The sequence below is a fragment of the Triturus cristatus genome, chromosome 8 (assembly GCF_964204655.1).
Source record: "Triturus cristatus chromosome 8, aTriCri1.1, whole genome shotgun sequence".
In the NCBI taxonomy this organism is placed as follows: domain Eukaryota; kingdom Metazoa; phylum Chordata; class Amphibia; order Caudata; family Salamandridae; genus Triturus; species Triturus cristatus.
In genome coordinates this window covers 1,554,956,183-1,554,973,349 of record NC_140591.1, presented here as the reverse complement: position 1 = coordinate 1,554,973,349, position 17,167 = coordinate 1,554,956,183, and positions in this window count along the sequence as shown.

The following is a 17,167-nucleotide window of genomic DNA, read 5'->3' as shown; positions in this document are numbered from 1 at the left end:
TGCAGTTGCAGGGTGGTTGCCACTGTAGGAGAGTAGGATCTGCTTCACATGTTTACCCCCACTTTTTGCTGGTGTTTCACTGTTTTTCGACTTTAGTCTGGCTGGTACCCTGCTATTCAGGGCCCCAGCCTATCTGCCTCCTCTCTATATTGATTGCATGTACTTTAGGCACACTTCAGATTGGATTCTGGGGTACCCTTGTGAGTCTCTAGTATATGGTATATTATGTACCCAGGGCATAGGTACCCCAGAGGCCTACCAGGGGCTGAAGCATGTATTATGCCACCCCTGGAAAGCCATGCAAAATGACACCACAGGTCTGCTACAGCAGCCTGGGTTAGGCGGTGCATGCGCCCCTTAGCGAGGTATAGGTTTACTATACCTCACCTATCACTACACATAGCAACCCTATCGGTCACCTCTATGGCAGGCCTTATCAATCCTGAAGGCAGGGTGCTTAGTTATATGTGAGAGGGTGCCCAGGCATGAGCTAAGCCCCTCTAAAGCCTTCGAAATCTCTTCTCCGGGGTTGTCAGTGGTGCAGCCTGACCATATACTCTTAAGTGCATTATAACCCAATGGCAAATGCTAACTTTGGACTGGCTGCACGGAAACATGTTGAGTTTGGTGTCAAACACCTTGGAATCATACCCCCACACCAGTAACTGGTGTGGGAGTATGATCCCACTCTTCTAGAGAGAGAGACATGACAGTACTGGTACACCCGGTAGAAACTTAATAGAGCCCTGGCATCACAAAATGGATGCTGCAGCCACAGATGCGGGTCTGGCCTCCTGCTGCTGACCGAAACTCCGGCAGGGGAGGCCTGGACAATAGGTTTCCTGTCATAGGGAGGTGTAACCACCTCCTAAAGAGGCTTATGTGTATTGGGGCTGGGTGGGAGCACTCTCTGAGTGCTTTGAAGTACTGCACTGGGGCAGATTTGGTGTCCCTGTGCATAGTCCAGCTCAAACCGGTTCAGGGGCTTCCAGATCCTGCTCTGGCATGAAATTGGACAAAGGAATTGGGTGTAGCCACCCCTCTTTCCAAACCCTCCCATAGGTGGGAACCCAGAGCTAGTCCAACCCCTTCCTTAGGTATAAGTAAGGAACCTCTATAACCAGAACTTTGAATATCCCTAGACAAAACTCTGAAGCTGAATCCTGGAACTTTGACGCTCTACTCAAGACTATAGGACTGAAGAAATCTCCCTTGGGGTCAAGGAGTGACTCCCCTGCCTGGCAGGCACCACCTAAGCATTTTGCCAGTCTGCATTTCCGAAGCTCCCGCTGGACTCCGAAGTATTTGCAGCCCAGGAAGAGGATTTCCAGACATCTCAGAGGCTGACCCGAGTCCCCAGCAAAGCTGAGACCCACAGCCCTCATGAGTAGCGTGGAACCAGAACTCCTGGTCACCGTGCACTTTTGCAAGTGCATTGACTTCTCAATGTCTTTTGAAGTCGTGCTTGGGCTCACTTGTAGCACCTACCACGAGCACAGAATCCACTGAAGATTGTCAGCCTAGCCATTTTGTGTTTCATCTTGAGGTCCCTTCGCGATCCCTGGTCCGTCGACTGGTGGGTCTCTGAGGTGGTAACTTTGATTTTCCTGGGGCTTCTCTAGTTGCTCCAGATGTGTCCCGACTCCCTACCAAGTGGTGAGTCCTTCAGACCTTGCTGGTCTGCACAGAAGCATCTTTCTCTTTTCTGCGTGGGTTGCTGTTGCCAAGGCTTGTTGTGTCCAATCTGGGCACCGATGCTGCAGCACTCGACATCCTTTGTGGGACAGCTAGAATCCAGCTCCTGGTCATCCTTGACACCTCCTGGTCCTCGTGGCTGAAGAGTCAAGCTTCACCTTCTTAACCTGAAATCACCCAACATCGGTGGGCATCCGCCTATCGCCTTCCTGGTCACTGGCAAGTGACCCAGACTCTGTCCCCTCTGCTTTCAGGTTCTTCTCATCTTTGATCCAGGCTTGGATCTCTTTGGACACTTCGCATCTTCCCGGCAGCAGCACTTCTTCGCCAGCTCCAATTGAAATCGACGACGCGACCCGACACCATTTGACACCTATGCACCCGGCTTCCCTGGGTGAGGTAACAGGAGTACTCCGGTGCTCCCATGGGTGTTGACCCTAGAACTTCCTAAGTCCCAAAGGGTTTGGTCCTGACTCATTTCTAAGTGTCCCCAATCTTTAAAAATCTAACCACGACTTTCCCCATAGAAGCTAACGGGAGCTCACGGCTGTGTTCTCACACTGCGCACGGCCCCCGTGGGTCCCCTGTGTCACTACCTTGAGTGGTTCCTTGGGGTCCCAGCGATTCTACAGGCTCTAGGCCTTGTGTCTAGTTAAGTCGTGGTTCTTATACCACTATTTTAGTGTATGGCTTGGCTCGCCCCTAGGGCCTGATGTGTATTTGTGCTGATTACTGTGATATTTGAAGTGTAACTTATGTGTTTTGACCTCTAGTCTCATAAAGAGACTAGGAGGGTGTATTTAGAAATAAATACATATATTTTATACATATACCTGGTGTGGTTGTCTATCATTTAGACACTCAAGAGATTATAGACTGGTAAAACAAGCTGCTTTACATTCCTTCAAGACATAGCCTGAAGGCTGCTCTCCATAGCTACCTCTAGGATAGCTTTCAATAAAGGTTGTCTTTAACTTATAACCAATAAGGGGTTGTTTGGACTGGTACAGGGTGCCCACTATAACTAGTGGACAGCATATACCAGGCCAACTTCTCACAGCCACAGGTTCAAAGTATCACGCCTTTCTTTTGTGCAGGTCCTGAAGTTGCAGACTTAGGTCTCTTCTTTGTCCTCTGTTGCAATTTGAATCAAAACTGAGGCTCTTGTGCCAGGGGTGCCCCTTACATCCTATATTTAGGAGCATAAGGGGTGTGGGTGCAAGTAGCCAATGGGCCACTAGCCCCAGCATCTAATCCACCTCTAAGGCGACCACATTCGGGGGGGGGGGGTGCTGCTTTTTCAACCCAGCAGTCTCTATTCTGCCACTTTTAAAAATGACCGCAACCTTAGCCCACCTTAGGGGTGTGTTTAGCCTTCTTGGGGGTGTACACCTCCTGACTACATAATTTTCCCAGCTGCGCAGGTGCAAATGTGCCTGGGGCAGGGGGGTGACTGTTTCCTCCTTTGGGAGGCAGCATGGATGCATATCAGAGGCAGTATAAGCTTTTAAGCTCACCGCATTGATGTGCCACTTCACTAACCATCCTTTCTGGAAGGAAGGTCTCACCTCCTTTTCACCCAGGCCTTTGTTTCTGGCTCCTGGAAGTGTTCACACTTCCTGGCAGGGGGTCAGATTCCTGTCTTGGTGGCAGCAGCTGCGGGCTGTCAGACAGGGCACAGGAAAGGCTGGGCAACTAGTTGGGCAACCTCTAAGGTAGCCACCTGGGTGCCTATCACATCAACCCTGACATGGAACCATGTAAGGGGGGATGAGACAAATTGTTTGATACCAAACATAACATATTTCAGTCGGACCATTATGGAGTTGGCCACCTCGGGGGTGCCAGCCCATGCTATCCTATGGCCCCCTGATCGCTGACAGTAGTTTTTAATGGAAAGGGGCTACAATAGGGACATATAAGTTTGCACTTATACGTCCACAACTTTAATATAATGCACCCAGCCTCCTCGGCTCAGGAGGCCTACATTAGGGGTTACTGGCATATATTAAAAATAATGCTTTGACCTTCCCACACATGATGAGGCCAAAGTTGAGTTAGAGCAGTTCACACCGCCCATGTAGTCTGCAATGGCAGGACTGCAGTCATCTGTTTATTTGGGTCCCTCAGGGTGGCATATTCAGTGCTTAGGTACTGGGGACCCCTTTAATTCCCATGCCCTGAGCACCACAGGTACACTTGCCAGGCACTTATAAGTGGTTTAAAGTCCTTACCAATTGGTCTTACCAATTCACATGTATCAGTTTTAGGGAGACAGCAATGGCACTGGGGCTTGGCTAGGAAGCTCCAGTGCACTTTCAGTCATAATCATCAGCATTGGGGCAAAAAGTGTGGGGGAGTGACCATACAAAAAGGGCACTTTCCTACATGGGGCTTCCGTGGAATGGAGAAGTGAAAGCAGGAGACAGGTAAGTAAAGCATCTGGGTAATTCACAAGAGCATTTCACTCTGCTGCCTGTGAATAAACACACTTTTTCATACTAGTCACCCAACAGTGCAGGTTTAGGGCATTGATTCTTAACCCCTTCGATGCTGCGCAGATTCCGCCGCTGTGCTGGCGGAATTTTGCGCGGGCGTGGTCATGACGGAATGGTTCCGTCATGAGCACAGCTCAACCGTGGGTCATGACGGAACCATTCCGTCATGAGCACCGAAGGGGTTAATGGCCCTGGCTGTCTATGTAGTGCACTAATAAGAAGTACACTGTGTAAAGAGTCCAGTGGGTTCCCAATTGGCTTACAGAGGCTAAAGTAGACAATACTAACGCTCTCTTTTGTGGTAGTGTGGGTGAGCCGTTAGGCTTATCAGGGGGTAGTGCTAAGCATTTGTTGTACACACAGAGGCAATACACGAGACACACACTCAGAGAATAAATCCAAGACCAAATTAGAAAAATAACACTTCTTTTTTCATATTTTGTAAAACCAAGAACTTTGTTCAAAAGTAAGTACTGTTTTTGTTAGCAATTGTTACAGGTGTTTAAATATTTCAAACCTGTGTGCTTTTGCACAATGCAATCCTATGGAAGGAAAAATCATAAATGCCTAACAGTAGGTACAGTCAGTTTCAGGGGTTCAACTTCTAGGTTTCGAGTTGAAGTAGGCCAAGCTCCAAAGTACTACCAGCAGTTCTTCGGGAAGTGCTTGGGTGTCACCGGTAGCAGGGTGCTGGTGAGGTTTTAGCTGGGCGCACTATGGCGAAGAGGAGCCACCTGAAAACAGGCTGCAGACGGTGACTTGGGAACAAGACTGCGAGCTTTGAAATGGGGGCTCGGGTCATAAGGGGTCTTGAATCAAGGGGCACAGCTGGGCATCTCAGGTGTAGAGTGGTTAGGTCGACTGGGCTGGATTCGTAAGCGTGCTCCTCGCAGTTAGGGACCAATAGCTGGCAGGGGCAAAATCAGGACAGCTGGGCCACTCACAAAGTGGTTTACAGTGATGCGTATGTCCATTGATGGCTGCTTGTTCATGGTGCAGTGAGAATCTGGATTGGACTTTCGCTGTCGGTGTTTGGTGCAGGGTGTACGGTGTACGGTTGGTGCTGCATGGGTCCGGTTGGTCCTGGTGTCTTCATGCTCAGTGGGGAGACAGATCTGACCTTCCAGAGCACAAGTACCTTCTCCTGGTCGTCTGCGGCATCAATCAAGCCAGGGAGCTGCAAGACATTGGACCAGACTCTTCTTTTCGGTGCCTGCGAATTGCAGGGGGAGTCGCTCCTCTACTCGAAGGAAGACTGTAGGCAATGTTTGAAGTACTTGCAGGCTAACTAAGGCTTTGGTAGGTCTCCAGCTTTCAGAACAAGTCACTCTGTCACAATTGTCGAGAAAGTTGCGAGCAGGCAGGGGTTGGCACCAAAAAGTCCACAGCTCTTCTGCTGCTCTAGCCAGGCAGTGACTCTTCTTAATTCTTCTTCTCTTAATCCGTCAAATCTGAGTTCTTGGGTTCAGGGGTGCCACCTAAATACTTAGGGGCATTAATGGGAGTGACCGGTAGTAGCCAATGGGCTGACTACCCATAGGGTGTCTACATCCTCTATATGACCACTTCCTGTGGGAAGTGGACATAACCCTAACCCTAGAAGGTTAATTCTGTCCAAAACAAGATGGAGGAGTCTGAAATGGTGGGGTTCACATCAGCTAGTCCACCTTAGGGGTGGTGCTGGCTCGGTGTGGGTACACCTCCTAATCTTACTAATTTCCCCCCCTGTCTTGCTACCAGAAAGTAGGATCTGGACAGGGGATGGGCATCTCCACTATCTGGAAATGGTATCAGTGTGGATTTATTAAGATGAGATGTTTGGTACCAAACATCCTGGGTTACAGTGAATCCATCATGTAGCTGAGGAACTCGTAATCAAGAGTGTCCAGCCCATGTACTTATTATGGCTTCCCTGTGCACTTGTAATATCTAAGAATGAACTTAGATATCACAGGGACACTTCCACTCATGCAGATGTGCTCACACATGGGTATAGTGCACCCTGCTTTAGGGCTGTCATGCCTGCTGTAGGGGTGACTTACTACCACATGCAGAGCTTCGCAGGCATGGCACAGAAGGATGTGTGCCATGACTACTCTTCATTTTTCTCTGCAGCAAGACACTCAGGCTGCAATGGCAGTTTGTATGAGCTTGATGAGGGGTCCCTTAGGGCGGCACAATTCATACTGTTACGATGATGTTAAGCAGTGTTTTAATTGGGCAAGATCCTATCTTTTGGGCCCTCATTTCTGTATTGACAGTGCTGTCTCAGCCAAAGAAATCTGGAACCCCCTCCCCCCAAAAAATAAATCTGTGCAACAGGCTTGGAGGCTGTACCTGACTCAAGTCATTGTGGAGGGGCACTTGGGAAGGAAGCAGTAGAAAGGTAAAAAGTAGTACAATAAGGGCCAAGAGGTAGACCACTAGGAAGGCTAGGATGACCAGAGCCACAAGGACCACAATATGAAGAACCAGGCCCAGGCCCAGGGGAAACACTATCTCTGTGAACCGGAGTTACCGCTGTTGAGGGGTGAATTAGACCCTCCCGTGGTGGCCTATACCAGTTCAAACACTGCTTGTCTAAAAATAATGAACACAGGTGTGAAACGAAGGTCTTACGTTGAAGTGGCACTTTTATTCATCAAGTCATTAACACAGCATAAAATATATATTCATCAAATCATTAGTTTAAAGAGAATAATGAAATCACAAGTTCAGTCAGTCAGAAATAGCAACACAAAAATACGTATTCATAAACATGCAAGTGCCTAGAAGGCAAACATGAAATGTGAAAACTAACCATGCAAGAATTACAATTCTTAAAATACATTAAATGCAATGAAAGGGTGAAATTTCATGGTCCTGGGGCATTGGACCAAGGTAGCTTAATTTGCGGGGGTCTTCTGCAAAATTATGATAAAATAGACGTGTAAACGATAGAAATTAAATGCTAGGAATGCACATGTTAAGTTAGGAGGAAAAAACATCATTGCTTTGCAATTGCAATAATGTTTTAGAATAAGGGCAAGGCAGAGGAGAGAGAAAGAGACAATTTCAAAGTACAAAAAGCAATTAGAGCTTCAGCCAAAGATTCTTAGATAGATGGCTGAAGGAGACCACACAGGCGTCAGTGACCCAAGGGGTCAATACAGCGGGGTAGTCCGTCGAATGGACTGAGGAGCAGATCTTTATACTCTTTCCATGATGAACTATTGACCACAAAATGACAACATTATCAGGTGCCTTTGACCTATAGGACATGACGCATTTCGGTCACTTCTCGGAAATATTTAAGAAAACAGAAGTGATACCCACGCTACAAAAAGTTTCCTAAAAGGTCACTTGATGTTTGACCATGAATCATAATGAAATTGAACATCTATTGAACAGGATTTGCGTCACTTCAGGGAAACTTTTATAATAAAGTGGAACATTTAGGAAGATATAGGTCATATTCTCACGCCATGTTGCATTTCTTAGTTACATTAAAGCTAGCAACAGATACAATAATATGAAAGATGACAGATGGCAAGTGGCCCCCACCATCAGGTATTGCGTGATGTCTCTTTTAGCTCGGGAAGTTCCCGATTCTTCCGGTATCTACGTGGGTGTAAGAGAAGAAGAGCACATCGAAGGAGTGGGGGGCCCGGGGAGCTGGACCTCGCTCAGGAGATGTCTTGTGAGAGAGACACTTTTGGGCCTAGCAAGAAAAAGAACAGCTGGGACCGTTTGGTCAACATAACAGATACCTTTTATGCTAGCTGGTGGGGGCTTATCAGGGTCTCATGCCTCAGGTGTGGGCAGAATTGTCCTGCGGTACTATATGATAAAAAATAGACCCTGCCTCACCAATGCCAGAGGGACCAGGAACAAGAAGACTATGAGTAACAGGACAATGAAAAACAGCACTAGGGGTGACAGGATGACAGGATGAGAAGGCTCAGGAGGGATAGGAGGATTTGGAATAGGGGGATCTGGACCCAGTGGACATAAGCCTGAAGGAACAGAAGGGCCAGAGGAAGTCAGGTACAGAAGGTCCTGACTTTAACAACAAGAAGGGCAAATAGGGCCTGTGTCCACCAACCAGGTCCAAAGGGATGAGGACAACCAGGGCCAGAAGTAGCTAACCCAAGTAGACAGGCTAAAGAGGACTAGTACCAGGAGACCAATGGAAAGAAGGACCAGAGTTAAGAAGGCCATGACCACAGACATCAGATCAAGGAGGGCCAAGGGGCCAGAAGCAAAAAGACAAGGTCCAAGAAGACAACAACCAGAAAGGACCATGGCTAGCAGGACCAGGATTCCCTAGATCAGAATGACCAGGGGTTTATAAAGGATGCAAAAGTCTAGGTACGGTGGGACCAGGATCAGAAGGTCCAGGAGTGTCAAACCCAGGGGGATCCTACACCAGGATGACAACAACTACATGGACCATGGTGACCCACAACATAAGAACTAGGAGGACCATTGCCAGATGATTGAGCGGCCCATGGTCAGATGGACAAGATCAAGTTGAATAGGCCGACCAGGAGGACTAGTAGGAGTAAGATGGGCCAGGAGGACCGGGGACTAGGAGGGTGAGAAAAACCAAGGCCGGTCGGTCAGACAAAGGAGTACCAGAACTAAGACCAAGACTTCATTGACCAAGGTGGCCAGGATTGGAAGGATTAGGAACAGGCAAACAAGAGGACTAGATAAACCTGAGGAGCCAGACCAGGAAGACTGATGGACGGGAATTAGTGTGAGGAGGATGAAAAGGTCCATGACCGGTAGCCAGTGAAACAGGAGACACAAGATCCCACTGACTAGGGTCAGGAGACCTTGTGAATGATGACCAGTCAAACCAGGACCTTGAATTATGGGGCCAGGAAGTTCTTAGACAAGCATTACCAGGAAGTCAAGGAACTTCAAAACTAGGAAAGGCTAGGATAATCTGTGACAGGACAAGTTATTGCAGAGTCATGCAGGCAAGGAGCAGGAGGACGAAGGCCAGAAAGATCAGGATCAGATTGAAGAGGACTACGAAAATCAGGACCTGAAAGGCAATGGCCAGTATGATCAGGATACTAAGATAAGCAGGCTTGGTATTACGAAACGCGATGGGGCAGTACCAAGGACACTCAGAAGACCGGAGCAAGAGGACTAGGTAAACTAAAAGTATCACGACCAGGAGGACAAGAAACAGGACTAAGAGGGTCATGAAGATCAGCACCTAAGGGACCAGGGTGCGAATTAACAAGCCAAGTGGGGCAGAGCAATCATTACAAGTAGCAGGATCAGGGTGAGGAGGATCTGAGGTAAGAAGGCCAACCAGCATCTAGAAGATCACGTGGATTGATCAGTGGTAGGCAGGAGGACCAGGACCAAAATTACCAGGATCAATTACTGCAGTACCAGTAGCACTAAAAGGAGAACAAGGACAGCTTAAACCAGAAAGACAAAGACGGCATGCTAGGACACGGGAAGCAAGATGGACCAGGACCTGCAGTACCAGGGCTTAAGAGGTTGAAGGTGAGGAGAACCAGGACAAGTTGAGTAGGGCCAAGAGGACCACAAAGGAGCAGGGCCAGATGGGCCAAGACTGCGGAAACCCATAAGGGCCATGATGGCCAAAAGGCAATGTTTATGATAACAAACACAACAGGACAAGAAGGACCAGGATGGCCACATCCAATGAGACAAAGACAAACATAGCAGGTGGGTCAGGTCTGGGAGAACCCAAACTATAAGGAACAGGACTAAAAGGATCAGGGAAAATGGGCACAGAATATCAAGAAGGACATGGTCTATTAAAAACAAGAATAGCATGACCTTGGACCAGGAAACAAAGGACTAAGTGGACTAGGAATATCTGGGCAAAGAGGACCAGGACCATGAGTACCAGGACTGGTTGGGCCAGGATGAGGAGGAAAAGGAGGATCAGGACCAAATCAGGATAATCACAGCCTGGAAATCCAGGCCACAGAGCTAGGAACAGGGTAGCCAGGAAGGTGAGCAACAGGATGTCCAGGACCAGGAGGATCAGATAAAGGAGGGCCATTATGAGTTTGTGCAGAAGTATGAGGCCAGGGTCCAGGAAGACAAGATCCAGACCAATAGGACCGGGCCAGAATAAGCAATGAAAATGAAGGGGCTCAATATCAAAAATACGAGGAGGATCAGATCTAAGAGTCTCAGGGCCAGATCGAGGAGGATTAGAAGGATCAACACCAATAGGACCAGTAACAGGCCTAGTAGTGCTGGAGGGACCATAACCATATGGCCTGGGCTCAGTGTACCAAATGGAGCAGAAACACCTGAACCTGGGGGTAGCTGGGTGAGGAAGATCAGGAGGACCAGAACAACCAGGAAGAGCAAGGGAACTGGGCCTGGATGTCCAGGAGGACCAGTACCAAAATGGGAAAGTTTAAAAGGTCCCAAAAAGAGAGAACCAGGACCAGGAGAGCCCAGACCATTGGGTGCAGTACCAGAAGGACTATGAGGACAAGGCACAGGGCCAGGAGGACCAAGGATGATCCAAAGCAGGAAGACAAGATCTATGAGGTCAAGGCCTAAGAGGGCAAGGACGCAAGAAGCCAGGTAGACCGAGGGGACCAGCATGATCAGGAACTGATGTTCTTGGAATCAGATGAGCAGGATGAGATCTATCCGAAGTACCAGGTTACATGTATGAGGGTCAAGAGCATCAGGAGAAAAAGAAAAAGCTAGATAAAGGGGATCTGAAAGAACCAGGATGGCCAGAAGGACCAGAACAAAGAGGATTAGGCATACAAAGACCCAAACAAGGAGGACCAGAAACAAAACGATCAAGTCTAGTGGTCACAGAACCAGGAAGACAGCACGGAATTTGAGGACCAGGAATAGGAAGGCCACTGCTAGGCAAACCAGACTGAGAGTGAGGAAGACTGGGAGAACAGGTCTGCAAGAATAAAGAGGAGAAGGCCAGGCAACCATAGCCAACAGGACAAGAGCTAAGAGGACCAGGGCAGTGAGGACTAGTGGTGCCACAACCAAGGGGGGAGTGGAAGCACTATTCACAAAGGCCCAGAGATTCAGGACCTGGTATACCAGGACAAGCAGGACCAATATTGAGGAGGAAAAGGAGGACCAGGACAAGGAAGACCAGGATGACAGGAGCCACGGTGACCAAGCTGGGTGGCTAAGAACAGCTGAGAATAGGATGACCTGAACAAAGAGGATCAGGTTAAAGTGGACAAGTTACTCCAAGATGACAACTAGCAGGAGTACTAAGGTCCAGAGTATAATGGCATGTGGAGGAGAATCCCAAGAACTAGTCAGGTCAAGAGTAGGTGGACGCATGCCATTAAAACCACGGACCAGATGGGCGAGGATTAGGTGGACTAGAAGGATCAGAATAAGCAGGACCAGGAACAGCCCTAAGAGGACCAGAGAGGTCAGAACCCAGGGACCAGGACCCGAAGTTCCAAGTGGACCATGAGTAATAGGAACTTGGGTATTAGGACTAGACTAGCAAGGATCAGGAGAACCAGGACAACCAAAGCCACAAGGACCAAGAGGACCTAATAATGAGGACCAGGACTAGTGGAGAAAGTACCAGGTGCACCACACGGACATGGACCAGGGCAAGGAAAATCAGGATGACCCAAACCAGGAAGACTAGGAGTGCAGCCTTAGGAGAACCAGGACAACCAGGCAAGGTGGATAAGGATCCAGTAGACCAGCAGAGTCAAGATGAGGACCAGTAGTAACAGAATCAGGAGGCTGAGGAAGAGCTAATACAAGGATGAACCAGGATGAGTGGTCTAAGCTCCACAAAGGAACACCAGTGTCAGGAAGGACTACAACCAGGGCTCCCAGATTCAGGAAAACAGTAACAGGGTGACCAGAACTAGTTAGACCAGGGCCAGAATGATGATCAAGAGAAACAAATCCACCGGGGGCGTGGCTTGCAGCCCAAGATGGTGGTCGCATAAGCGACGTGCTCCGGGCCCAGGGCACCTAATCCGCTCAAAATCCAATATTCCCTACACCATCTGAGTACTGGCAGTGACCTGGGAGCATAGCTGTCTACAGGTGCAATACGTAGTCGGTTGATCCGAAAGGTTGAAATGATTGTGAACCCGACTTTCAGACTGCAGTGGATTCCAGAGAGGCGATGGGTATGGGAGTGGCCTATAACACAGCGGCCTTTCCTGGGACTTGACCCGGCCGTGGGAGCCCTGAAGCAGCAAGAGTGCAAACGCAAGGCCCCAGATCTGGGCCCACCAGTGTGTGCCTGGTCTTGACGTCCTGAGAAGCCCCACTTGGTCTGCTGGTACCTACATCACCTGCTGTAGATCGGGGCACCCCTAGCACTGCTGAACCATCGAGGGAGACATCGGCTGCACAGTGCGGTCAGGCCAGCTTGCCGTTTGTGGGCTGTCTTTTTTTCCCCAGTTTGCCTCGATCCTTCTGCCTGCGGCGATACTGTCTCCAGGGGGTGCTGCCCAACACCAGCCGGGTACTGAACTAGTGGAGTTTGCCTGAGTTGCCCCCCCACAATGCACGCTACTCCTGGATAGCAGGCGACTATACGTTCCTACCACAGCAGACCCCGGGAGCTGTGTCTGAAATGAGGATCTGCAGGGGTCATTTTGTTTTGATCTGAATCGATTGGGGCCTAGGTCAGACTGTGTTACCCCTGTGGGGGTTGAGACATCAGCAGAGGCCCGGGACACCAAGTGCGACGATCCTGCGGAGGACTCCGGGGCGCCCTCCCTCTTCCTACTTACCCCTTCTGCAAAGTAAAGAGTTGCTGGCTGGCGGGCACCACGGACTATCAGAACCGGCCCCTCCGTCGATGATCACCGTGTGGGCTGGAGGCCCTTGTTAAGTCGGACACACCGGTGGCAGCATCGCATGGTGTGATGTGTGCCCCCATCTCGGACTCTGAAGCCCATGTGAACCCAGCTGAAGGGAATTTGCTGATGACCACAAAGTTTGGGCTCCGGCTGGGACATCTCCTACACAGCTGGAAGAAACAGAGGTATTATCTCAGGGCAGTGACGGTACCACGGGGCAGACGCTGGATTGTTTCTTTACCCCCTTAAGCAGGAGAACTCTACAACTACAGCTGGGCTCTGGCATAAATACCCTCATCTCTGTGAGTTGTAAGAACCCTCTTTTTATATCAGGTGCTCCGTCTGGGGTTGAGCGGGGCGAGTCGCCGTATCCCCTCTGTGGCCGGTTGGGACGCTGTGCAGAGTGATGCCAGTGGCATTGTCGAATACAGGTGGGACCACTTGGGGAAGGGACGGAGTAATGTTCTTCAAGCAAGACAACAAGCCTTTATGATGCATATAACAAAGATGGCACTAAAAAGAAAGTAAAGAAGCTGGGCATGGACAATTTAGACGAACTGTAACGCCTGGCCCATCGGCTAACACAGAGTAACACGGAGTAACACTGCTAAGGCATTCAACAATAGGGGTATCCCTGCTGTATGTTTCAGGCGTAGGACACTGATGGGCCCCCACAGGGACCCACATCACCATGAGCTTAGTTGCAAACTATTACCTTAGAAGGGTCCACTGATCCTTTATCATTGCAAAGGGCACTGGCCTTACTTGAACATAAGCTGGGCAAGTTGTAGACGGAGTGTTCGGATTGAGCTGTTGTATAGTCATATACCACATAACCACCCTGATCGCGTGCAACCATGGGCACAGGAAAGTCTAGAACAACCTCAAGGTCCAGGAGGGCTGGGTCGCGCTTGCCGCCTTCGGAGAACTCATCTGGACGTTCACATCAGGTGGAAGATGGAGCCATATCTAATCCTCCAGTGGATAAACTGGACATGATCCTGCAAGAGATAAGGGATTCGCGATCCATGATTGAAAATCAATTTGGCACAATCTCAATGGAACTCAATTTACTTAAGGTCGATCATAGAAAGTTGCCCGATAAGGTTAAGGCCACAGAACAATCTTTAGAAACGGTAGTACCACAGGTGAAAAATCACGAGGAACAGTTAAACCAAATGCGTCAGCAAATCGAATCCTAACAGGCCCGTGCAGATGATGCAGGAGGTAGGGCTCGGCGTAATAACCTTCGAATCGTAGGCCTCCCAGAAAGAACAGAGAGCCATAACCTAACAGCCTACATAGAGGAATGGTTGAAAACTAGTGTGACCCCTATAGGTCTATCCGCACACTTTACTGTTGAACGAGCCCACTGAGTCCCCACCCACTTACCAATACCTGGCGCAAACCCCCGCCCAATATTGGCTAGGATTCTGAACTGTAGAGATCGTGACCATCTAGTGCAGGCGGCAAGAGACAGTGGCCCGCTCCAAGTGGATAACGCTAATATTCTCCATATTCCCAGACTATACGCTGGCTGTGCAGCGTAAATGCTTTTCATTCATGAAAGATAAAGCTCGGGTCTGAGCGACGGGCCTCACGTTTACATTGCTTTTCCCAGCCAAATTGAAAATCATATATAACCAGCGTTCTTTATTCTTCGACACGCCGGACAGTGCATGGGATTGGCTAGACAGGAACTTCCCAGATACATTGTCTGCCAAACGTTTGGACCCAACGCAGTCGAAATCACAGCGTGCCCCCCTGAGGAGCATGAGGGGTCCAGTCCCACACCACGGCAGCAGGTGATGAAGGGTAGACAGGAGGCCCGCCAATCTGCCATGGCTCTCCGTGTCCCCAGTCCACCAATAAGCACAAGTCCTTCCGATGAGGTGAATTCAGACTCTGACTCAGGAGGAAGTGTTGCACTGTTCCCATCGGAGAATACGCAGCTCAGCAATGATATCTTGGGTGACCCGATTGTACAAAACAGAGAAGGTAACCTCCATATATTTGTACTACGAAGTGCAGGCATTGCACATAGGCCACATACTTGATCCCAATGTCATGTTAGTCAGTACATGCAATACTATAATATATTGTTTGGAACAAACTAAAGGGATGGTTTGGTAAGTCCCATGGCCCGGCCTGTCCTGGGCACTCCCATGTATTCAGTATTGTATTAGTTACGAATTATTACGAAGCCTCCCCCGCAGGCAACAGCAACTGTTTAAAGTGTACTATGTTGACTTTTGTTACACAGTTTGGTCGAGCTAAGGTTGATCGTTGGACCCAGTATTGGGATAAAGTTGTATTGTTTATATTGTCGCTGCACAGTCCGATGATGATCTAGGGGGCGGGGGGTGGGTTGGGGAGGTTTTTTATAAATGTGCCCTGATGATGTTGATTACCAACTCCTATACTATCATATCCTGGAATGTTCAGGGAATGGTATCGATTCACAAATGGCATAGAATAGCCGCACAGCTGCATCGCCATAAAGCCATAATAGTGTATCTCCAAGAGACGCATCTAATGCCATCAGAAGCTATAAAGTTACAGAGGCGCTAGAGGGGTCAATTTTATGCAACGGCGTATTCCACTTACTCCAGGGGGGCTGTAATCTGGATGCGGATGGGAATCCCCTTCTCCTTCAGTGAGAGTAATTAAGATGAACGGGGGGCCTTGGATGGTAAACAGGTGGTGTTGGGTTCCATTTACGCTCCAAATGTGGACCAAGAAGCTTTTTTATCTCGGGTATCCCGGGCGCTCTCAGACTGGTCGCAATACCCGTGGACATTAGGTGGGGACTCTTTTCAATGTTTGGAGGTTCCAGCATGTTAACATGGGGAATATTCTTTTTACTCCCACCCGCATAATTTACACACCCGTTTAGACCACTTCCTTTGTACACCTGACTTATTCCCGACCATTAAACAGTGTACCTTTCTGGGCAAAAATATATCGGATCATAATCCCATGGAATTAATGCTGAATTGGGTCCGTTGCCCAGCACCCATCCCAACGAGCTAGTTGCAACCTTTACAGTTGGAAGATCAGGTGTTCCGCACCACATTAGCCACAGCTATCACCACATACTTTGTGGAAAATGAAGGCATTGCCACAACCAGATCCTTAGAATGGGAGGCTTTTAAAGTAACAATACGGATAATCTCCATGGGGTCCTTAGTGGGATTCAGGAATGTTAGACCTGGCACCATTGGCGTGGGTCTCCCTTCCATTTTTTGCTGTTGCCTCTTATGTTTTTGATGATTTTAGATGCTTTGGGCACTGTGCCACTGCTATTCAGTGCCACAGTGCAAGTGCTCCCTATGTTAAATTGATGTATTGATCAGTGACTCCATGATTGGCTTATTTGGTTTACTTGTCAGACCCTAGTACAGTGCACTGCGTGTGCCCAGGGCTTGTAAATCCAATGCTGCTGGCGGGCTTGCAGCACTGATTGTGCCACCCACCGGAGCAGCTTGTAAAGTGTGTCTCAAGCCAGCCATTGCAGAGGCTGTTTGCAGTCTGGTACTGCCATGTTGACTCGGGAAGTGCACCAACTTGCCAGTCCCCAAACCTTCCCTTTTCCACATGTCAGACACCCCTAAGGTAGACCCAAGGGCAGGGTGCATTGTAGGTAAAAGGTAGGACATGCCTTAAGGTGTGTGTGGCATGTCCTAATAGTGAATTACAACCATTTTCGTTTTTCACTATTGCAAGGCTACCTGCTCCCATAGGTCAGAATGGGCAGTTTGATTATAACACCTTATAATCCTAACTGACCCAGGGAACATGGTAGAAAATCGAATTTAGTACGCGCAAACTCAGAATGATAAAATACATCTTTTAGTGAATTTGGTTTTAACATTCTGTGTTTGAAAATACCAGTTTTAGAAAGTAGATATTTTTTTACCTAACCATCCAAGCCTGCCTCTGCTAGGTTGTGTAATCCATGTCTGGTTTCTGAGTGACAGGGGCTGGGGGGGCTCCAGGAGACAGGGTGAGTCAGCACAAGGCTGAATAGACCTATCTGCATGAGGAGTGGTGAGAGGAGTAGCACCTGGGCCTCAATAGGGCTGTGCCTGCCTTCCACAATGCTGGCTCCACCTCCTGTGGTGTGTCTGAGGACCCTTGCCCACACTGACA